This window comes from Podarcis liolepis, assembly GCF_965112155.1.
Source record: "Podarcis liolepis genome assembly, chromosome: 7".
NCBI lineage: Eukaryota > Metazoa > Chordata > Lepidosauria > Squamata > Lacertidae > Podarcis > Podarcis liolepis.
In genome coordinates this window covers 63,272,122-63,297,047 of record NC_139561.1, presented here as the reverse complement: position 1 = coordinate 63,297,047, position 24,926 = coordinate 63,272,122, and the positions used below count along the sequence as shown (strand labels likewise).

At 44.6% G+C, this 24,926-nt stretch overlaps 1 protein-coding gene across 3 annotated transcripts in view; it reads right to left on the bottom strand.

The window, feature by feature from the left end:
• The window catches only part of DLGAP3 (DLG associated protein 3), a 178,837-nt gene that overhangs the window by 53,047 nt on the left and 100,864 nt on the right, over positions 1–24,926 (bottom strand). For all 3 annotated transcript variants that reach the window (XM_083511592.1, XM_083511594.1, XM_083511593.1), the window contains exon 2: positions 7,175–7,272. The gene's annotated coding sequence lies outside the window, so the exon portion shown is untranslated. The remainder of the gene's footprint in view (positions 1–7,174; positions 7,273–24,926) is intronic.

Here is a 24,926-nt window from a genome sequence, read left to right as displayed (position 1 = left end):
CGCTTCTTGTTTTGTGGCACGTCTCACAGCATAGCTACTTAGGCACCAGGGAAATATAGGCAGCAATAGCTAGCCTGGATTGGTTCCATGCTCTGCCTAGCCAAGTAGCAACAACAGGAACAGCTGCTTCCGAGGAAGATACAATGCAATATGAGACGATTCCTTCCGTTTGTATCTCGGTATGGACCCGAGCCCTGAGGCTACTCGTATTTCAAGATAATAAAGCTTAGTATAACAGATCCCCAAGTGGGACGCTGTTGGAGAAGTCCAGGAAAAAAAAAAAGTAATTCTGAATCCAGAGCAGGGAGGGAAAAAGCAGGGAGTCAAGTCAGTTAATGGTTCCAGGCAAGAGGATTTATAAGAAAGAGGAGCTGGAGTTTCTCAGCCAAATGGAACTTGTTAAATGCACAGACCAACAGCAAGATCATCAAGTCTTAATATTGTGCTGTCGAAGGCAGGAATAATTACCACCACTGGGAACCTGACGCCCACATAATGGAGGGCCCAGGATAACATGGTCGAGGATAATTGTTATTACAAATAACTCCCCCCACCCCGTGCTTTTATATCTGCTTATACAGGGAGAAACCAGCCCCCCCTGCTGCCAAGCTAAGCACCCACTTTGGGTTTGGGGCATTATGGGTGGGTAGTGCCAAATCCAACTTGGTGGGGGAGTAGGGGAGCTTGTAACCAATGGCTGTGGGGCTTTGGGGGTGGGTGGGTTGATAGATGGGCCCTCCACCAATTGCCGACAAGCATTAATTTCCCATGGGTGCTGTAGACCTTATGGTGCTTAGCAGGAGGAACATTCTGCTCATTGTCAGGCACCCCATGGCTAGAAGGCTCTGCCTAACAGCACCCGCTGTGTTAGCAATTGGAAGGCACCTGAGGGGATGCATCCACCTTGGGATGTAGGGAGGGGCTGGGAGCCAGCCAGAGATGCAGCCAGCTTTAGGGCAAGATCTTAATCTGCAGAGCAAAAGAAGGGTTGAAACACCCACCCACTCCTCAACCCACCCACGCCGCCTCCTTAGACTCAAAGCACATGATGTCTGATGATCACTTTGCACATGCTCAGAGGCTCTATGATCTTCAGGTCTTTCCAGTATACACCCAGATCAGTACCGGTTCTGCTGCCTGAAGCCCTTTAACCGGACCTTCTGGGGGCAGAATCAGGGATCTTTTGCACACAGAGCCCATGGCTCCAGTAACGGTCAGCCTTGGCAGAACTTTTGGATGTTCCCCCCAAAAGTACCACATCCTGAAATTCCAATGGAGGCTCTAAAGATTGTAGCTGTAAGTTTCCCTGACCTATTGAGGCTCAAGGCTCAGCTTCTAGAGGAAGTGGAATCAATAAAGAGGGCCTCATCAAAGCAGGTGTCATCAGGAAAGGGCAGGCCCTAATGAGCTCCCAGTGGGCACAGCTAACTGGGATATGGAGGATGTTGTCTCAGCCAAGAGCTGATGGTGTCAAGGCTTCATATTGGCTGAAAAGGCCTCTACTGCAGTTGGCCCTGTGTCCTTGAGGGGCTGACTGTGCTGACTTAAAGGGCGCTTGTCTAATTCTGCTGGCACGGATTTCTACCCTGGGGGCTTGTCCTCTGAGTCTGAGGAAGTGAGGGAGCTCTTACCAAGGGAAAGGTCCAGGGAGAGAGTCTACCTGTTGTATTTCCTGTCTCCCTGTATTTTCCTCAGGGCAGTGCAAGGAGCCTGAGTTGGGGATCAAGACAAAATTGAGCTATCTTTCACACCCTTCAGCATCATCGAAAGGTAGATGTTTTCATTGCTTGCATATATAGTTCAGTTTAATCAGTTAATTGACCACTTAGCCAGTTAAAAGAAAGTGCATTTTTGCTGCTACCACACACAGGGCTGAAATTGTCATCGAGTTATCTACTATGGCTATCTGTCATAGAAGCCTTAGTTGAGATTCCTGCATTGCAGGGGTTGGACTAGATGACCCCCAGGGACCTTTCCAGCTCTACAGCTCTATGATTCTACGTCGTAGATTTTCCTACTTATTAAAAAAAAGACGCCTAAGGAGATTTGCAACAATAAAATACAGCCACTCAATCGAGAAGCCATAGAATCAAAATAATCACAATGTTACAACCTCATTAAAATCCCATATTTAAATCCAATAAACCATTCTCCGTAGAAATTAGGATAATAAAGCCTTACTAAAAGCATCTCGCAGAACAGAACAGATCTGCAGATGCCTTTCAAAATGAAACACCAATTGCAGTTGCCTTCTTCAGCATTGCTCATCCTTGAGCTTCAGTCAGCTGCAGGTCACCCCTTCCAAAATAATGAGGTGACAAAATACAAAAAGATCCTGCCTTGCCTGTCTCCCAAAAACTTTAACCATGAGCTAAAACTAACATTTCACTTTCAGTTGGGCTCCTGTTGCCCTCTTTCTTTCTTTCTTTTTTTATAATAATTTTTATTGAGTTTTGCATGTTTATCATAGTAACAACATATTAAATAACAAAAAAGAAATACAACCCCCCAATTTCCCCCTCCCTTCCCGACTTCCCTCAACTTCCTCTTCCGGTTTTTTACATATTAACTTCTCCTGCTTGTTTTATAGTATCTTAATGTTCAATTCCTTTATATTAAATATTGTTATGCTCTTATCATTTTAACATCCTATTGTAATTTCTATCTTTATTTTGTTAATTGTGTTTACTCAAACCCTGCTAGTGAGTCCATTTATTTACATTGTTTCTGTAGATACAACATAAATGGTTCCCAATCTTTTTTAAAGTCTCTACTGTCTTTTTCTCTAAGTCTTTCTGTTAGCTTCGCCATTTCAGCATATTCCATCAATTTTTCTTGCCATTCTTCTTTAGTTTGTATTTCGTCGCTTTTCCATCTTTGGGCTAGCAGTATCCTAGCTGCAGTTGTAGCATACATAAAAAGTTTCTTCTTCTCTTTTGGTAAGTCTTGACCTGAAATGTCTAAGAAAAAAAGCTGGTCTCCTCTTGCCCACTTTCAATGGTTAGGAAATTTCCTCTAGTTTGCACCAGGAGGATGCCAATTTTTCAACTATGTCGCCATTTTGTTTGATGTTATGGTAATAACAGCAAAATAGCTCTCTCCTCTCTTCTAAAATTATACTGCCATCTCTATACCGGCTTAACATCGTAGTCTGAAAATGGTAGTCTCTAAGTGGTGTTCATTATCCTGCAATGGAATAAACTGGCCACTGTATTCTGTGCATTGGTAATCTCAAGATTGGACTACTGCAATGTGCTCTCTGTGTGGCTTCCCGTGGGCCTGGGATGGAAGCTCCAACTAGCGCAGAATGCAGCTGCCAGACTGCTGATGGGAGAAAATGGCTGACATCATGCAACACCTTTGCTAAAACATCTGCTCATGACTGCTCATCTGCTACGGAGCCAGATTCAAGGCTGTTGTGTTGATATACAAAGACATGGACAACTTGGGCCCAGGATACCTCAAGGATCTCCTGGGCCCTTTCCCACCCCCAGCCTGATCACTGAGATCATCCGAAGGAGCACTGTTTATCGTTCTCTGTGTTGCAGAGGCCGGACTGGCTTCAGTGAGAAATCAGGCATTAAATGTCACCTGTGGAATACTCTCCTGGCAGAGATTCAGCTAGCTAACCTTCAGACATCTCTCAGAGGCCCTTTCATGCTGATAGGCCAATGCCAGTTCCACTTTCTTGATTAGCCAGTCATTCAAATGATTATCTTGCATTGTTTTTATGGTGTTTGGGATTTTATTGTGCTCTTATATATTACAATATAGTAACTTAAATGAGCAGGCAGTAGACAATTTTTTAAATAAATAAATAAGATTAATAAAGATACAGCAGAGATAAAATCAGTTAAATAAACTATAAAATAAAAAATGCTTGCTGGAACTGATATATGCAGGTCATTCCAGTGTACAGTTGGTGGGTTCTGCAGGCAATAATTTCACCATAAGCCATCATTTTACATGTGGCTTTATCTCCCACTCCAGCCACTATTTTGAACCTAGCTCTGAATGCTGTCCTGGCCTCCTGTAAATGTTGGCCCACAGCCCCACTCCTGCATCAGAATAGTTTCAGGTGAGCATTGGGTCTTTCTTTGAGCAACATCCTGATTCTGGCTCTCTATCCACCCACTTGTCCCTGCTTTATCTGCTCCTCTCACCACTCTTGTAATCTTCCTTCCCAGTCTTGTCCACCCTCCTGCAAGGTCTGCCAAAACATCTCTCCCTTTAATAGAAATAACAGGGAAATGTTGACATCCTTAGAGGTACCCTGAAGTTTGCTGAAGTATGGATTTTTTATTTTTATTTTTTATAAAGTAATAACAACAACAACAACAACAACAACAACATTTATTTATTTATTTATTTATTTATACCACGCCCATCTGGCTGGGTTTCCCCAGCCACTCTGGGCGGCTTCCAACGGAACACTAAAATACAATAACCTATTAACCTATTCATTAGTGGTCTTCAGATGTTGGACTACAGCTCCCATCGTTCCTGAGAACTGCAAATGTTGATAGTGCAACCTCTGGAAGACATCAGGTTGGTTACCATTGCTTATGTTACCCTAGAGGAGGGCAAGGCTGACTGGCAAGAATCCTGAACAGGAGTACTTCTGCCTGGGAATAAATATACACCGCAATATTTTCTTGCAGCAGGTATTAGTTGCTCCCTTGAAGCTCCAGTCCTCTTACAGAAGATCTGGGTACTTTAACATTTTGACCCAGCATTATCAGCCTCTGGACTTGACCCTTTGTGAGATGACATTTGTTGCTCAGTATCTCCAGGACAGCTCAGTGGGATTCGGATGTCCCATGATTAAGGTCAACTGGGAAACACAGAACAGGGATCGAAAATCTCAGGATCAGGGTCCAAATGTGGCACTCCAGGCCTCTCTGTCTGGCCCCTGAGGCTTTCACCAGGCCAGACACCTTCCTGAGCCACAGCCCTCACCTGCCCTGCTGTGCATCCTTCCTTGAGTGTTCCTTGTCTGGCTGGAATGTGTCCCTCAGCTCCCAATGCTTCTTGCTTGCCTGACTGGATGTGAGACTGTAGAAACTGACTTCCGGGTTGACGCGATCTGGAAATGGCGGATTCCCTCCGAGCTGCGGAGGGAATCGGCTCTACCGAGGATGGGTCTTTGCCGCGCCGGCGACGCGGGGACCCTTAAAAACCGCAGGCGCGGAAGCCTGCGGACTGAAGACTCGGCGGGTGCCTTAAGCGCCCCCCCTGATTCGCAAAGAGCCTTTTTAAAGGCTGCGGAGGGGATACGGGGGTGGCGTGGCACTGAGAGTCGATCGCTACCTTGGTAGAGCGAAGCCGCGAGCCACGACCAGAGAGCGCTGACTTCCTTCCTTGAAAATTTGGACTGAAAGAATCACCCGTGAGTAAGACGGATTGGGACTTTAAAAAATTTACCTTAAATTGGAGACGACCGGGGGGTGTGCTAAAAGGAAGTCCGCACCCCCCCCCTTGCAGACGATCTAAGCAACGATACAAGAGCTAAGCTGGAGAGCCTACCCTTGGCGGGGTGAGTTAAAAAGGACATTAACTTCCAAGATTTAACTAAAGGAAATTTTGGGCTGGAGAGTGGAGTTTTGGAAACCCTTCTTTTGTTTTAAACAACCCCCCCTCCCGGGCTCGGGAACGTCCTGCCTTTGTGCCTGCGTAAGAGCTGCGGAGTTTGACAGCTGTCAAAGCTGCCAAACGGGCAGTTTAAAGTGAGAAATTGTCATTTAAGATCCCTCTGGACTAAGACGAGTTATAATTGAGCTAAAACTGTTGGAAACAAAGTAATAATAATCAGTTAAAGGATTGTTGGTGAAAAGGCAAATAAGTAACCAGATTCCCCCTAGGGGGAATTCTGTGAAACTACAATGGATACAATGGCTGTGGAAGGAAAGTTACTAGTGGAAATCGAAAGGATGTTTCAATTGGTGGGAATCTTACAAGAGCAGAGCTTGGCCATGAATAAACAACTTGAGACTATGACCTTGGGAACAGGCAACTCTGCTCTTTGTATTGAGGACCTCAATGAGAAAGAATCCACAGCGGATTGGGAAACAATATCTACAGAGCTGGAAGAGACTAAACAACAAGAAAAAGAAGAAGTAATCCTGGGAAGTAACAACCAAAAGTTGACATCTGTGGAATACAAGCAAGGAGACGCTGGGAACATATCTACCACAAGTCTGTGAAAGACACAGAAGAAGAAGGAGGAGGTCCCAAGACAAAATGGAATACAGGATTGTAAAATAAAGAAATATGATTGGGGCCTCCGTTTGGACTTAGACTTTGAAGAGATAGACTTTGTGGAAATTCTTCAGCAGTTACGTTTGAATCTTCTTGTGGGAAGAGGATACACTTTGATGGTGAAAGAACTTTTCCCAGACCCGACGACTGACATAAAGGACTACCAACAGGACAGGCGGAGAGGGACTGAAAGAGATTTGAAAGCCTCGGACGTGAGGAACCCAGGCTGAGAATCTCGAATTTGGATTTTTATTGGGAAGGGACAAAAACCGGGGATGGGAGGGAGGGAAGAAGAGACTCTTAAAAACTCTTAAGACTTCTAGGTTTGGTTAAGATGACTCTTGATTAAGATAAAATGAAAATCGATGGAAGAGAACTTAAGTCCAACTTATGAAAATCAATTTTTATTATAAAAAAGGTAATAAGATGAATAAGATTGTTAAGAGGAGAAACACCAACTTGCTGATATAATCTTGAAACTGGGATGCACGAGGGGAGGTGGGGGGAAGTCAGGGAACAAGGTCATGAAACGGGGATATGCTGATTTTATACATGTTTTTGTCTTTTGTTCTTTCTTTGTGTATGTTTTGTTTTTATAAAAGCAGAAAACCAAATAAAAATTTTATATAAAAAAAAAGAGACTGTAGAAACTAGCCCAGTGTATGTGGGTAAAATTTACATTTTGTTGCTCTTCCCACTTTTGCCTCTAGCTCTGCCCCCTTTTGTCTGTGGCTCCTAGCAGGTTGTCCAGAATGGAATGTGGTCCTTGGGCAGAAACAGGTTGTCAACCCCTGAATTAGCGCACCACTGTCATCGTCAGAGGAAGGAAGGAAGGAAGGAAGGAAGGAAGGAAGGAAGGAAGGAAGGAAGAAAGAAAGAAAGAAAGAAAGAAAGAAAGAAAGGGTTTATAACTCACCAGCTAGTTCCTAAAGATCAGTTCCTTTCATATCCCCAGGAGACCCGATATCCTTAACCAGGAAGATCCTTTTCCTCCCCAGCGATAAGGAAGCAGTTCTGGAAATGAAAAAAGGCAATTGGTGAGACTTCTGGGGAAAAGAGGCAAGTAGCGATGAGGTGGATGCCATTTTAAGTGGTTTTATCCATGGTCTGTGGACTGAGGATTGGGCCACCTCTTGAACTGGGTGTCCACTTATGTCCAAGCTGTTTGTCCATTGTAAAGTTTTTTTTAACCTCCCCCAACTAATTGTATACAAAAAATACATATATGTATAATACACAGAAAAGATTCAAGCCCCATGTGGTACTATATTTCTGCGGCATAATTTTAGAATGCAGAAGTCTTTTTATAGAGCTATACGATGTACACCACCTTGACATATTTTAGGAGCTGATGGTTTGTAAATATTCCCATAAAGAAATAGAAAAATAAATACACATATAGTCTAACCACCTGCTGTGCAGGAATCTCTTTTTATTGATTTGCGTATTTAAATTTTATTGAAAATTTTCATCGGACAAAGAAAGTGAAAGAAACGAAAAACAAAAAACAGGGTGTCCTTGGCGTGTATGCACTGAGCTGGGTGGCGGAGCCATAAAAAGTTGCTTGGAGGGGCCTGATCTGGCGCCAAGGCTGTCACACAGGGCCCTGCATCCCATTCTGCCTTCACAAAAGCCCTATTAGGTAGGTTAGACTGAAAGGAGTGAGGGTGTGACTCAAGGTCATCCAGCAGGTTTTGTGGTCAAGGAGAGTTGTGAACCTTGGTCCAAGTTTGTCATCCGAACCACTACACCAAACTGGATCTCTCCTCACTTGCTGATGACTTGAGCATGATCTTCTGACCATCTTGCCAGTTACCATCTACCCCTCACCCCATGGCACAAAGCATACACAGAAGTGGTTGGTTGATTTCAGTGGGGCCTCCCCTGGTTCACAGCAACTGAGGCACTGGCCTGCATATTCTCCCCCCCCCCAAAAAGAGGGAAAGTCTCGCAGCTGGAGTTGCTGTTTTTTTTTAAAATGCTGCAGCCTCCTTGCATCAAACACCGTTCTGAAGTATAAACAGAATTTAGATTTATTGGAATGCTCCACTCTTGCCCTTGTTGTTCCTTGTAACAGGAAGTTATTTGTCGCAATTAAGATGGAAATGAGTTGAAGAGCAGCAGGAGGTAGATTTTCAAATGCTTCTGGAAATGAGCAAAGCCTCACAATCTCCAGGACCCTCTGCCCCAAGCCAGCCAGCTGAAAACATGGGAAATTGCTCCTGCTCTTTTGCTTGTTTGTGAAAAGCCTCTGCTGCATTTCAGGCTTGGAAATAAAAATGGGAAGGAGATGTCTTTTTAAAAAGTGCACTTTACACTCTATTCAGTGTGTGAGTGTATAAATCAGAGATGTTTCCTAAAACTCTGCGATGCTCTTGCATCCTACGTTGATCATGTAGAGGCTGATTTTGCTCCTGCCAATATCTTACAAAGAAACTGAAGGATGGGATTGCAACGTCTTCACCTCCTCACACCAAGGAGTGTTTGGAAGTCACCACGCTGGTTAGTAGAGGTCAACAGCATGGGTAGGCAAACTAAGGCCTGGGGGCCGGATCGCCTTCTAAATCCAGCCCACGGACGGTCCTGGAATCAGTGTGTTTTTACATGAGTAGAATGTGTGCTTTTATTTAAAATGCATCTCTGGTTACTTGTGGGGCCTGCCTGGTGTTTTCACATGAGTAGAATGTGTGCTTTTATTTAAAATGCATCTCTGGGTTACAGTGGTACCTCGGGTTAAGAACTTAATTCGTTCTGGATTCGTTCTTAACCTGAAACTGTTCTTAACCTGAAGCACCACTTTAGCTAATGGGGTCTCCCGCTGCTGCCGCCACTGCGTGATTTCTGTTCTCATCCTGAAGCAAAGTTCTTAACCCAAAGTAACGTTTCTGGGTTAGCTGAGTCTGTAACTTGAAGCGTATGAAACCCGAGGTACCACTGTATTGTGGGGCATAGGAATTCGTTCATTTTTCTTCTTCAGAATATAGTCCGGCCCCCCACAAGGTCTGAGGGACAATGGACCAGCCCCCTGCTGAAAAAGTTTGCTGACCCCTGGTCAACAGGGCTGGGGCCCTTACACTGACCCTCTGTCACTGGCATTGCTGTGGCTAATTGGGAGAGGGGAGAAGTGGCAGCATGGTCAAGAGAGTGCAAACTCACTAGCAGAGTCAGTCGGCACCCTCATTGGGTTTGTTGCATCATGCCATCCACGCCACTGCCTCTCCCCTCTCCCTCTTCTTGGTAAGCTGCATCCACACCCGGCCAACTGCTAGTGAGACAAACAGCAAGTTGCATATTGAAAGCCTCCCAGACCTGGCTCACTCTGCAACTGCATGATTAATACACCTCTCCTCCTAAACTGATCCACGTACCTACCAAAGTAGCATGTCAGGAAAAACAGTGCTAGCTCAGCTGCTGTCTAATATGCCCATCTGGAGCCATGTGTCCAGTTCTGAGTACCATAGTTTAAGAAGGATGTTGACAAGCTGGAACGTGTGCAGAGAAAAGCAACCAAAATGACCGCAGGTCTGGAAACCAAGCCTTAGGAGGAACGGTTTGAGGGAGCTGTGAATGTTTATCCTGGAAAAGAGGAGATATGATGGCCATCTTCAAATAGTTTTAGGGGCCGTCACATAAAAGGTGGAGCAAGCTTGTTTTCTGCTTCTCCACAGGGTAGAATCCAAATCAATGGATTCAAATGACAAGAAATGAGATTCCAGCTAAACACTAGGAAGGGTTTTCTGATTGTAAGAGCTATTCAACAGTGGAACAAACTACTTCGGAAGTGGACAGTCCTTTATCAGAAGTTTTAAAGCAGAGGTTGGATGGCCATTTGTTAGGGATTCTTTAGCTGTGGTTCCTGCATCACAGAGGATTAGACTAGATGACCCCTGGGGTCCCTTCCAATTCTACAATTCTATGCTAGTTTTTCATGTAAAGGCACAGTCAAGCATTCAAATGACCTACAGTCATAAATAGTACAGTTAGAGAACAGTTTTCCTTGTGAGTGTGCAAATTCCATCCCAATTTCCATATTCTATTCATTTTGCAGATTAAAATTTCCTTTGTTAAATTATACATTTGTTAAAATCAGGCACACTTCATTTCATTCACTGTTCAGTGGGGGACCCAAGAGTTCTTCTGCTGCCTGCAACTTTTGTTTTCTACCTGTCGGACATGAATTTTCAGGCATTCTCCTATCCCTCCTGAGATTGGATGTGCCAAATTTCAGATGGGGAAGCAAAAAAGGTCCCCTGTATTATAGTCAATTAGGGCTACAACCTTGTACACCCTTACCTGGGATTAAATCACCTTGAACTCCATGAGTAGATATGCATAGTACTGTGTAAGGGAGCCAACTTGAATAAAATATTTGGAGAGCCCAGGTAAGCCCTGCTCTGCACAATCAATCACATGATGTGGCACATGCACACCGTTTGAATGACAATGCCCATTAACTTTGGGGGCCCTTGGTCCCTCAAATATTTTATTGGGGGGCCAACGGCATCTTGGCCCCTAGGAGTTGGCTCCTATGGTACTGTGCTATAAGAATAGGAACTACACGCTTAACAAATTCTATATCCAGATGGCAAACTCATCCCCCAGTGTGAATCATTATTTATTTATCTTACTGCATACTGTATTTATTCTGCTTTTCAAATCACTACTATCTCTCAAAGTGGCTCATATCAATCAAAAGAGACAGATGGGTCCTGCTATCAGGCTTACCAACTAAAAAGGCAAGACACTCAAGGGAAGTGGAGTGGAAGGAAAGGAAAGAGGAGGGAAATCAGTCTTTAAAGGCCAGAACAAAGTGGTGAGCTATAATGGGCATTTTTATCCAGTTCAGGCCAAGATGATCTTCCTTTCCTGATTTATGTGCTTGAGTAGCAATTGGTGACTCTTGTTCTTCTGCCCAACGGATGGGGCCAGACTGCTCTTCTTCTTTCCCCTGTTCTAAGCAAGATGGTGCCACCCAAGAGGGAGTTTGCAGAAGTACAAAAAAATTAGGGGCAGGGAAAAGGAAGGGGAAAGAGCCCAATGAACCCAAATGAAGAGTAATGCCTCTCTGACCAGGATGGAGCTGCTGTGCTAGCTTCCAGGGAGCTGGGTTGCTGTGACTTACAGAGAGGGAGAGAGGTGAGGAGATGGGGAGGTTTGCATGGTGCAAACACTCCAGCAGGAAAGGCTCCGCCAGAGTGCTTGCACCACACTAATCTCCCTGCCATTGGATTCTTTGTTGTTTCTACTGCAACAGACATAGATACCTCTAACCAACTAAACACTGGGCACTGGCTTTCCTTTTTTTTTGGAAAAAAAGTTTTGTTTTGTTTTTACAGGGGGAGTGGCAGATTTGCAACCCAATTCTGCTTTGCAAGAAAAAAAATAGCATCCAATCTAGTATAATTTTTCACTACTGAAGCAGAAATGAGGAAGAATGCAACGTTCACCCCACACTTCTTTTCTTAAAACATGCTGTTATGTGAAAAAAAGAATAATGGAATAATTCACTTTATTACATTACTAATTATGGTGTTGTTTTATTATGCCAGGCTAAGTACAAAAACATATTCTGTATAAAAAGAAAATAAGAAGAATGGGCTTGGCGTGGAATCAGCTAATTCAGTACATAATTTTGTAGCAAGTAATTATTTGCTTAAAATGAGAATTAGCTGAAAGAGGATCAGATTCGCTCTCTCTCTCTCTGGTGGCTCACACACAAGGAAGGTGAGGATGTAATTTGTTATGAATGCATCAGCTTGTTAAATAAATACTAGATATGTTATTTTCAAAAGAGACTCTCTGCAGTGTTACAGTAGCAAGAGCACTGTGTTTTGCTGTAGCTAACCCAGCACAGGACTAATTCTGCTACAAACAGCAGCCTCTTATCAGTCACCTGTTCCATAATTTTATTTATTCATTTGCTATCACATTTCTTTTCTACCTTTCCTTTAAGGAGGCTAGACAGCGTACAGGCTTTCCATCCTGCTTTATCCCCACAACAACCCTGTACAGGTGGCTTAGGTTGAGACAGGGCATTCTATTGCTCTAAGTTTCATATGCTGGGGAGAGTCCACTAGTCAGGAGCAGAGTACATGCTTTGCTAGCCAAAAGTCCCTCATTGCATTTCCAGATAGAAGGATTTCAAACAGAAAGATCTTTGTGAGACCTCAGATAACTGCTGCTATTCAGAAGCAGCCAAGCCTGGCCTGGGTGGACCATGACTCCATGGATAGAGCTCATGCTCCGAATGAATAAGGTCTCAGATCAAATCCTCAGCATCTCCACTGAAACCAGAAATCAGGGACCAGGAAAGGCAGGTGTGAGGAACCTTTGCTGAACTACAACTTCCACCACCCCCGTCCACTGGCCGTGTTTACTGGGGTGGATGGGATTTTGAGTTCAGCAACATCAGGATGGCCCAAGGTCCCCCATGCCTGAGTTAAGGAGAAAAGATTTCTGCTTGAGAACCTGGATCAACCTTCCCCAACCTGGTGCCCTCCAAATGTTTTGAGTGACAAGTTCCATAATCCCTGACCATTGGCCATGCTGGTGGTGGTTGCTGTTGCTGGGGCTGACACATACTTAGGCCTCTTCATCTTGCTGTCAGGACTCTCCCCAGGATGCATCCCTTCCCTGGTTACACTACCTCTCCTCAAGCCACACTCCTCATGGTCCCTGCTTTGCTGTTCCTTTAGTGTTTTTGCCTGGCTGGAATGTGTCCTTGAATTCTGGCAATACTTCTTGCTTGTCTGGATGGGGGATAAGAGAGCCTACTGTACAAATGTAAAAGACCATTTTCTTGTGTAACATAGAAGACCCATTTTTCCGTATAAAAAGTTTCAGGATTTCAGCAGGAAGTTGCACGTCATGCATGGACTGGAAACAAAGCCATAGGTTCACCCCCACACCTTTGAAGGCATAGAAGGTATTGAAAACTGGAATGCGTATAACTGCCTCAGTACTCTCAGCACAGACCTTCATGATTGTGCCATGAAAAGGATGTCTGGAGGGCCCCCAAAGCTGAGGGACAGCTGTACGTTTGCCACAATCCTGGTGGGTTTACTCAAAGCAGAGTAAAAGGGGAGGAAAGTGTGATGACGAGTTTGGCTGGCTTTGCCCTCGGCTGCTCTGCGTCCTGTTGGGAAGACGTTCTCCCGAGGAGCTGAATGTAAAATCTTTCACTCTAAGCCTGCTGACAGCAGGATAAAGCGGGATGGAAATTTGCTTAGTGCTACCCCGCGAAGGCTTTAAAACACACATATTGTTATCTCGCTGCTTGCTACAGTGACCTACATAACGGCTCAGGCTGGCTCCTGAGTTTTCTTCCCTCTTTTCCACGCCACACTATTCAGCTCCCACCCCCACCGCCCAATCTTTTGCCAGGCAGATATTTTGCTAGGCCTCACATTAGCCACATCACACACACACACACACACACACACACACACACACACACTCAATGGCTCAGAGCCAGTGCCTGGTGGACATCGTTGTAAAAGGACCAGTAGACCCAAGATGCTGTGCTTCTGACGCTGAAGCAGTCAGGGCCCAAGTGACCTGCTCTGTTAATTCCCCTTCAGCATTCATGAGTCTCTATGTGCTCACTGCCTAACAGCATTTTCATCAATGTTAGGGTAGCAAAGGAAGGAGGCCTGTGGATCTAGAATGTTCCAGAACCCTACAGTATTTTCATCCCCCCAGACCTTCATTTTCCTTGCTGGAAGTACTGCTTCTTGCCATCTAGCTGCAGAAATGCAGACTTCTCTCTTGTTCCCAGGTTGCATTTAAAGGCACCTAACACTCTCATTCAGCCCCCACTTAGGCATGGGCATAGCTGGGGTGTGTCACACATTCCAGTAGCTAGTAGTCACAAGCTGCTAAAGCTCTTAAGCAAGCAATAAAACTAGAAAGATGCCCATAGAGAGAGAGAAAGAGAGAGAGAAATTTCTGTAATTTCCTTGACACAGCACAATGGTTTCTGGAGACCCAAAGTGGCATCATGGTGAAATGGATAGACTCAATCCCTTTTGGTGCAAGGAAAAAATAGGCAAGAAATAATTATTCCATTTATGAATAATTTCCTATGAAGCATCTTCAAGTGTTTTCACAACACAATAAAAACATATGCAAAAATTGCATACATTAAAACAGCAACAATTACACTCTCTCTCGCGCGCACGCACACACAGTGCAAATCCAATACAGATATTGACCGGGATATGAATCTCCATTTATCAAAAGGAAAGTCTTCAAGTGGTGCTGAAAAGACAGCAGAGTCCGCCCCTGCCTGAAATATAACAGCAGGGAGATCCAAAGTTCTGCAACATTAAAGGTCTGATTCTTGCATTGCACAGAATGGATCTCCTGATGAGGTGGTATCTGCAGGAGGCCCTATGCTGCAAAGTGCAGTGATCAGTTGGGTACAAAAGGCATGAGATGTACAGGGCTCTGTGCCAGCACCTTGAACTTAACCAGGTACAGGGAGGATCTGCAGCTGTATAAGACAACAGAGAGGAGGAAAGCTTGACTGCAGGTGGAGGCAAAAGTCTCCAGGACTGGAGAGGGAGAGAATGCATGGGGAAAGGAAGATGGGAGCACAACTAACTGGGAAGGCAAATTGGGTCTGGAACTCCACTCACCCACTCAGCTACAGCCTGCTTTCCCACTTACATCTCTATGCACAATCCCATCATCTGTTGAACATGTTACTAGCTTGGAAGCAAGGACCAATTATTGCTCACTGAACTGGCTAAACAGATAAACCTCATACCAACTTGTTCAGAAGAGGTGGGTGAGGCAACTATAAATAGAAATCAAAATTAAAGTTTGATAAGTCCTGAAGGACAACTCGCAGTTGCACCAAAGGTAGGTTGAGCAGAGATGCTTGAAGAGACAACCTCCCTTGCCCCAGCAGATAGGAGACAATGGCTTAGAGCAGCTTTCCCCAACATGGTGCCCTACAAATTGTTTTGGACAACAACTACAATCATCGCTGGCCATTAACCATTTTGGCTGGGGCAGATGAAAGTTTGGAGTTGTCTCCAGTGCCAGACCTACACAGAATAGACCCATTGAAATCTGTGACTTTAATGACTAAATTAGGCACATAAATTTCAATGGGTCTGCTCTGAGTAAAACTCAGTGCGTCTCATGGAGTCTAAAACATCTGGAGGGCACTCATGCAATCTGGTCTGAAGGAGCCACCTCCTGTCTTCTTCTGAGCTTTGATGATGCAATTACTTTTCGCATTGATTTGTGGAGAATGACACAGCACAGGGGGAGCCAAGTAGTGCCCTCCAGCTGTTGTTGGACTACACCTCCCATCATCCCTGACAATGGGCTACTCTGGTTGGGGCTGATAGTTCACAACAGTTCACACCATTGGGAGGGCATCCTACCCTTTGCAAGAGCCTTGGAGATGATTATTTGTCGCTTCTTTCCCTCCCTCCCTCCCTCCCTCCCTCCCTCCCTCCCTCCCTCCCTCAAGAAAAAAGTTAGACACACACACACACACACACACACACACACACACACACACACACACAGAAAGGTAACCCATCCCCCGACTCTTTAAAGCAGGCATAGGCAAACTCGGCCCTGCAGATGTTTTGGGACTACACTCCCATCATCCCTGACCACTGGTCCTGTTAGCTAGGGATGATGGGAGTTGTAGTCTCAAAACATCTGGAGGTCCGAGTTTGCCTATGCCTGTTTTAAAGCATGACAAAAGATGGTTGCAAATGTGGTACCATTTGGAGGTCATGTGAATTTCTTCAGTCACTTCCTCTGCCTGCTTCATGGCTGCTGAAAATCATACAACTGTGAACTCTAAGTGAAGACACTTACATTAATACTGCCCCCCCCCGATTATGTAAGAAGCAATGGATTCCAACTGCCCAGAAAAGATGTTTCATTGTAGGCAACACTGTACATCAAGTAGGAAGTCCTGAGGAACCGTTTCATTTTTAATTAGCAGAACATTTCCCTCTAATTAAGAAAGGTGGAGTGGTAGGGATGGGCTCCCTATAAAGCAGGAGCAGGAAACCTCCCTCCCCCCCCTCAGCACGGTATTTCCTTGGAGGTAATGTATGGGGGGGCACGTGTAGATCGTTGGTGGGGCTGAAACCAGTGGTGGGTGGGGGCTGAGCAAAACGTGAGTGGCAGCATTCTCTCTCTCTCTCTCTCTCTCTCTCTCTCTCTCTCTCTCTCTCTCTCACACACACACACACACACACCACTCTGTGGGTGGGTACTGTGTACTCTGTGGGTTCTGTGTAATGCATTATAGCAGTGTAAAGTTATACACCCCACTTTGTAGCATTCCTTGATCATTGAGTTTAGTGCTGAGGCAACAGACTAGAACTTAAGAAGCTCCAAGGAATGAGAGAACAGGGTGCACTAGGGAGCTATCCTTGGTGCTGAAATCTTAGCAATTGAAACTTCTTCCCCGTGAGCCTTGTAGAACAACTATACTCTCAAGATTCCCTGATAATAAAAGAGTGGATCCCTCTGTTTCTCTGTAGCCTTATGTAACACAGACGTTCAGAATAGGTGAGCCCTACTGATCTCCCCTCCACCAAAAAAGAGACAATTTTTTGCTCTAATGTAAATTGTTTGCTGAAAGGGAGAGAAATGAAGATTGGTAAGGATTTTATTTAAGTTGTCAACCAGTTAGGTGGGCTGGATTCATAGATAATTTTGGAGTTACACAAACTATGTCAGGAACATGGTACATTCTCAGGGATGCAACACCTTGCAGTCCCCAATTCTCAGCATGTGTCTTTGCTGCTCTGAATGAACATATGACAGGCTCAGTATTGGTTTCTCCCCCCTGCATGGTGCTATCAGCCACTTCATTTTCCACTACCAGAGCCCTAAAAACAGAATCTCCCTTAGCTAGAACTTAATGAGTTAGAAGACCGCACAGCCATAGGCTAGGCTAGGCTTGATCTTTGTCGTTGTTGCTAAGACCCTTTAGACATTCCTTCCCTACAGGCTTAAACTTGTTTAGGAGTCATGTCCTCTCACTAGGAACCCTGGGAACTGTATTTTGGTGACAAGAGTGGCCGCTAGGGAACTCTAGGGAACAAAGGCTCCTCAGTAAATGAGAACCCCCAGGAGTTATTGGAGGAAGTCATAGCTGAAAGTAAGTTCATAGCGTAGATAGACCTCCTCTTTTGCTTTTGCAGAAACACAAAGTAACAAGGTGCCCAAGGGTTGCAGTGCTGCCTCTGGTAATCCAGCCACTCACAGCCTGAAATAACTATTGCTCAGGACTCCTTGCTACCACATTATTTGAATACAAGCTGTATTCCCCCCCCCCAATAAATCTCCCCTGAGAGTGACAGAGTAGAATTGCTATATCACATTCAAATTGCGTGGTAATAAGGAGACTTGGATGGCTGGATCACCTGGTTAAAATAGTTTAGAGGCAAAACAACCTTTTACAGGGACACAGAGGCAGCCCTGCAACCCTGGGGCTACATTGTAAAGAGTTCTGTAAAATTCTGAAGTGAGTCCATGATCCAAATGGGTCACAATCTACCTTGTTTGAAACAGGTGAGTCCACTTTGGAGTCCATGTTTGGTGGGTTTTATTGAAATAAAAATGAGTTTGAAAAGTTTTTGTCTTTGGCTGCATCATGCCAACGGCTGTACAAATCAGAAGGAGTCCGGGCAGAGTTTTGGGGGTAGGAGTCCTACATCACATCTGACTGCCCTTTTTGCTTTCTGCAGCTGGGCCCTTGACAAACGACTTCATTCTTCATCCCACCTCAAATTGATGAATGTGCCTTGCTGAAATGATTGAGCGCATCCAAGACAGCAAGGTTATTAAACCTCAATGAGAGCAAGCAGCAAGCGATTGCCAGCCTCGTTAGCATTAAGTACGCTTTCCTCAGCAATTCCCTCTACCTTCAGAAGACTGACATGGCCTGTGCATAAAGAAAGGGGCTTGTGAATAAGAGCTGCATGAAGTGCAGAGAGATAGACATTATTAGAGGAACAACAGCAGGGATCGAATGGTTTTGACTTGTGGCCACCATTATGAAAGTTGTTACGAGTGTCCTGAGCCATTTTCTGCTCTATAAGGGCTTTCTCTGCACTGATCCATCTTCTTCCACTGTTAACCTCTCCCTTTCCTAGTACTTCCCCTTTCTGCTGCTCTGCTGTGGCAGAGCAATTAGAACAGGAGTTTCAGGTCAAGGGAATGCCTGTGTGTAAGCAGGTGCATCTTCAAAAGCCAGCAGAATGCCAATACAGATGGGCTTCTCACATTTCAGCAGAGAGGGCATTCCATAATGCTGGTGCTACCAGTGAAAAAGCCCACCTCTGCATTTCTAGAGGTAGAGTCCATCATTTGCATACAGAAGCATGGCATTCCCAGGTAGGGCTGTAAACAACTCCTGTCTGCAACCCTGGAGAGCAGCTGTCAGTCTGTGTACAGACAATAATGAGTAACAGCTTTCTCCTGATTGAAGCGCAGAGTGTTTGAGGACTGGGGCATTTGCAGGGAAACCCAAATGCTTGTTTACAAAGCTATTGTACTACCAACCTTACTGTAAGCTTGTGAAACGTGGACCACTTATAAACAACGTCTCCAACTCCTTGAAAGATTCCATCAATGGTGTCTCTGAAAATTTTTACACATCACTTGGGAAGACAGGCAAACTAATGCCAGTGTACTGGAAGAAGCAAAGATCACCAGTATTGAAGCAATGATTCTTCAACATCACCTTCATTGGACTGGTCATGTTGTGCAGATGCCTGATTATTGTCTTCCAAAGCAACTACTCTAAAAATGGTAAGCATAATGCTGGTGGTCAACAAAAGAGGTTCAAAGACTCTCTCAAGGCAAATCTTAAAAAAAGTAGTATAAACACCAACAACTGGGAAACACTGGCCTGCGAGCACTCCAGTTGGAGAACAGCCTTTACCAAAGGTGTCATGGGTTTTGAAGATGCTCGAACTCAGGATGAAAGGGAGAAACACGCTAAGAGGAAGGCATGCTTGGCAAACCCTCACCTTGATCAACTCCTGCTCAGAAACCTATGTCCCCACTGTGTGGATTCAGAATTGGCCTCCACAGTCACTTACAGACTCACTTTTAAAACCGTGTTTATGGAAGACAATCTTACTCGGCTACAAGTGATCGCCAGATAAGAAGACATGGATCAATGGTCTGACTCTTTTGTTCCTATTGGTAACTGCTATGGGGGAGGCTACAGCCTGTATAACAACAACAACAACAACAACAACAACAACAACAACAACAACAACAACGATTCTTCAAATACCACTACTGCTACTAATATAACTTACTAATTTTATACAGGCCTGAACAGACTATCAATTTCATGGTCACCTGCCAGAAAAAGATGAATTGAAAAGTAGGGAAGAAATTATGACCAGAGTATTTGTCATTATTTATTTTTTAAAGGGGAAAAAAGCAAAATAAATCTAGGGGTCAAAAATCACAAATTACACTATCAATTTAAGAAACAAGTGACCGGTAACTCACTTATCTCACAGAGTTGTTGTGAGTATAAAATGAGCGAGAGGAGAAGTAGGTAGGTCACCTTAAGGAAAGGTGAGGTATTAACATAACTAACTAACTAACTAACTAACTAACTAACTAACTAACTAACACCTTAGGAAGAGGCAGGGTGGAGCAGGCTGGCCAAGAGTCTCAGCCTAGTTGTTTGCATTGCAGGTTTCCAAGTTCATATCTCCCCCTGCCCCCCTGCTCCCTGCTTACTTATCTGATGGTGTCTTGCTTTTCAATAATGAGATTTGAGCCATTGGCTTATTCTGATGCTGGATATCCTACTACCAGGAAGGGCAGCTTTGATGTGAAAGGTATAGTTAATTAAGCACCTGATTAAATTTGGCAGCAGCTGCTGGGGTTGATTGAGAAAGCAAGAGAAAGATCATTACTTCTGCTGAGGCAGCGGTTGGGGAGCGGGCAGTGTTGCGGGAGGGAGAAGGGGGGCATCGAGAAATCCTACAATACAGCATTATTTCTTAATGACCCATTTGTCTTCTTGGCTCATTAACATTCCAGGAGAGATAGGAGTTGCCATAAGCTGCAACCGTGCAGTAATTCCTTGTAAAGTAAAAAAATTCCTTCCAGTAGCACCTTAAAGACCAACTAAGTTAGTTCTTGGTATGAGCTTTCGTGTGCATGCACACTTCTTCAGATACACGTGTGTATGCACACGAAAGCTCATACCAAGAACTAACTTAGTTGGTCTTTAAGGTGCTACTGGAAGGAATTTTTTTATTTTGACTATGGCAGACCAACACGGCTACCTATCTGTCCTTGTAAAGTGTTAGGGAATACCTGCCACTGGGTTGTAGTCCTACTCCTACTCAGAGTAGGCTCACTGAAATAAAGCCAGGCCTATCAATTTCAATGGGTAAAATTTTAGTCGGATACAACCTTCTGTTTCTTTTTCACTCTCACTCACACCTCCTGAACGTGCTTGGTGATTAGATACTTCACTTTCTCCCCATATATATATATATATATATATATATATATATATATATATATATAGTGACATGCCCTCAAGTATCACTCATACATTTTCAAGCTCATCTTCATATCCATAAGGACTAGTAATTTGCATGGGAAACCCCAACCCTGGTTTAAAATGTCCAAATTGAACTTCCAGTGTTGTGTGATAGTGAGAGTGTTGGACTCAGACCTGGGAGACGGGCCCGGGCTCAAATTCCTGCTCAGTCATGAAGCTCACTCAGCCAGTCATTGCTTCTCACAGCCTAACTTACCTCACAGGGTTGTTGTGAGGATAAAACGGGGGAAGAGAGGGTAGAACTATGTACACCACCTTGAGCTCCTTAGAGGAAAGGTGGGATATAAATGCAATAATAAACAAAACATTACCATTTGTAAGTTTGCTCATTAACTAGATCTTTGCTATTTTCAAGAGTTCATCGGTGCCATATCTCTAGATCTTCCAGCCTACCAGTTGTGTGGGTAAGGAGGCTGTATAAAATTTACAAGGAAAGAAAAGAAGCTGTGTAAAATTTACAAGAAAAGAAAAGAAAATGTTGTATAAAATATTCAAGACATCTTAGAGTAATAAAAATGCATCTGAAAATATTATAATAAAAAGCAAAGGACATCAATAGAAGCAATAGGCTATATCCAATTCGTAGTCATGTGCAGCACAGACCCATTAAAATGAATGGACATCACTAAGTTGGGTCCATTCATTGAGTATAAACTTAGTCGGATGAAACACAATGGCTTCAATAAACAAAAGCCCAGTGTTGCCTTTCCCTTTAGGGGAGCTGCCCCAGTTCCACAGTAATTTTGGATGCCCTTTCCCAGCTCGACACTTTTCTTTTTGAGGTGAGACAGCCTGAAACAGTACACAGTATTCTGACTGAGATTGCGCCATATATTTGTATCAAGGCATCACAATATTAGCAGTTTTATTTTTGACACCGTTACTAATGATTCCTAACACAGAACCCACCCTTTTCACAGTTGCTGCACAGTGGATTGACATTTTCAACGAGCTGCTCAACACAATCTCTTTACTTATCAAACCCTATCAGTGTAAATATAGGAGGTGTGTGCGTGGAGGAGCATTGTCCTAATATGCATCACTTTAAATTTGTTTAAATCCTGTTTACCCAGTTTGGGGAGCTCTTTACAATCCCTTTAACAACCCTGAACGATTTGCTGTCATCAGCATATATAACCATACAAGTTACTACATTGGTTACAAGTTATTAGACGGGACAGGGTGGATTATATGGTTAATCCCATCACGGCACCTTTGACCCCAAGGTGAGGGTAACGCTGATATAGAGATATATTCAGCATTCACCAGTCAATCCAACATGATGTACTGTATACATACTTATCAGCTCGTGGACTAGAACCAGAGTGAAACAACAACCACAGTATTAGAACAACACACTGAAGAGCATTAAAATAAGAAGAGCCTTATGAGGAAACTGAGTATGTTTATCCTGGAGGAGAGTAGGCTGAGAAGTGTATGATAACCATCTTCAAACACCTGAAGGGCTGTCACGTGGAAGATGGAGCAAATTTGTTTTTTGCTGTTCTAGAGGGTAGGACCCAAACCAATGGATTCAAATTACAAGGAAGGAGATTCCAGCTAAACATTTGGGAGAACTTTCTGATGGTAAGAGCTGTTCAGCCGTGGAATGGACTACCTCGGAAAGCAGTGCACTCTCCTTTGTTGGATTTTTAAAACAGAGGTTGGACGGCCATCTGTCAGGGATTCTTTAGCTGTGATCCCTGCATTGAAGGGGTTGGACTATTTATTAACTTTCTACCCTGCCCTTCATTTCTATGATTCTAAGGGGAAATGATCTCTGATCGACCCTGAAGGGCAGCAGCTCTCTGGGGTTTCTTCCAGGAAATCTTTCCCATTCCTATCCAGAGATGCTGAGGATTGAATCAGGGACCTTTTGTACACAAAGCATGTGCTCTACTATTAAGCTGCAGCCAGTGCTGGGTTTACATATAAGCTAAACAAGCTATAAAGGGATGCGGGTGGCACTGTGGTCTAAACCACAGAGCCCAGGGCTTGCCGATCAGAAGGTTGGCGGTTTGAATCCCTGCGACGGGGTGAGCTCCCGTTGCTTGGTCCCTGCTCCTGCCCACCTAGCAGTTCGAAAGCATGTCAAAGTGCAAGTAGATAAATAGGTACCGCTCCGGCAGGAAAGTAAGGTAAACAGCGTTTCCGTGTGCTGCTTTGGCTCGCCATGTTCAAATGGCTTTAGATACCTATTAGGTCCATAAATTACCATATAGCATATATTCAACACAAAAAACAGTGACAATTTGTTGTTGACAAAGTACAACTGGACATATAAAGGGCCCCATTACCTTCAGTAGTTTAGGGCCTCATCAAACCTAAATCCGGCCCTGGCTGCAGCCAGCACAAAGCTCCCACAAACACACATCTCCCAACACAGCCAGCTTTTCAAGGCAGACCCAAGGAAACTTTCTACTAAAACTAACCACAATCAGGGAACTTGACCTGCGTCGTGACTGGGAAAAATCTTGGTCCCAACAAAAACGGGCTGATCTCTCCAGCCCCGATTTACAGCCAAGAAACATCTCCGAACAGCAGCAGCCTTCAAACAGTACAAGCTCAGCAAGGGAACACAGAACAGAAAGGGAAGAGCAGGGAGTTCAGAAGCCCACAGAGAAATTGGCTCAGAAATAAACAGCAAGGAGACAAAAAGGAACTCTGAAAAAGAAGCAGAGCCTCCTACGGAAGAACAAAAGAGAGTGAGATGCCCACGTGAATTGATCTTTAATAGCTGAACAGGCAGCTGGAGATGGAGCAACAGAGGGGTGTAGAGGCCATGTTGCTGTGACAATCCTGAACGTTTTTGGTCGAGAGTATGCTGTTCCTTGCTGTCTCTGCGGGTGAACACAGATGAGCCATTTACAAAAAGCCCAGGCAGACAACCAAAGTACCCATTTGGTTGTTGAGGCAGATATGGATGGCTATTTCAACACACTTTCTGCCCTGGGTTGGTGCCACCTGATGGGAAGCAAATTCCTCACCACCTGGGCAGCTGGACAGCACAGAGGCAGCCAAGCAGGACAAGGATGCTCACCTGCATCAGGGCTATGGGGGTCCCCCCGCCCTTGGTCAAGGGCCACAAGCAAAGCACAGAGGGGAGTGACCTTCTCTTGGTAAGCTCAGGCCAGCTAGTAATGAGAAAGGAGAGGATTGTGGAAGATGAAGAACAGATGTGATATGCATATGGTGCTCAAAGCACATTTCAGTAACTCTTACAACAACAAGGTAGGCTGACATTATTCCTCTATGGGACTTGCCTGGGCTGGCAGAATGGAAACAACAACTTCTGTCATCTAGAGTGTGGATGGAGTCATTTCTCTGTTGAGGGCCACTGGGAATGAGCAGAGCTATGGTGAGCTACCCCTTTCTCTCTCTCTACCACCTCCTATCTTCCTCCTTCTGCCACCTCCTTTCTCTCTCTTTCTGCCATCACATCGTTCTCTCTGCCCCACCTTTTCACTTTCTGCCACTCCCCTTTCCATCTTGCCAAGGATCACAGCATGCCCAACCTCTGACCTAGAGCATTCATGGCAGAAGTGAAATTTACACCAGGACTCCCAAGGCACACACTCTTCACTATTCCATGCTACCAGCTCACTCTGCGCCTGTCCCAATCTGTGTGGATTGCCTTGTGCTGCCGCTGCTGCTATTTCAGCTGAATGGCCTCCCCTGCATTCCCCACAGCATTACCAGGCAGAGAGAGACAGCCTTGTATCCATCTTCCCGGGGACGCCTCTCCTTGCACAGTCTTCCTAATAAACCTCAGAGGTGTCACCTCCAGCAGCCGTGTTGACAAACTTCTCCCTCCTGCCAGGTTCCATCTATCATGCAGGGAGCATGAAACATCTATCCTGACTCTCTTTTTCTGCCTCCCTCCTTCCCTCTCTCCACAAGCTTGCAGGGAACCCCTGCATTTCACTTCTGCTAAAAACCTGCTGTTCCATCATGGAACCTGACAAATAATGAGTGTCCATTTAGCTCAGTATTGGGGGTGGGGTATTTCTTTCAGACCTGGGACCACATTCCCTTTTGGGCAACCTTCCAAGTGCTGTACAACAGTGGTGTGAAG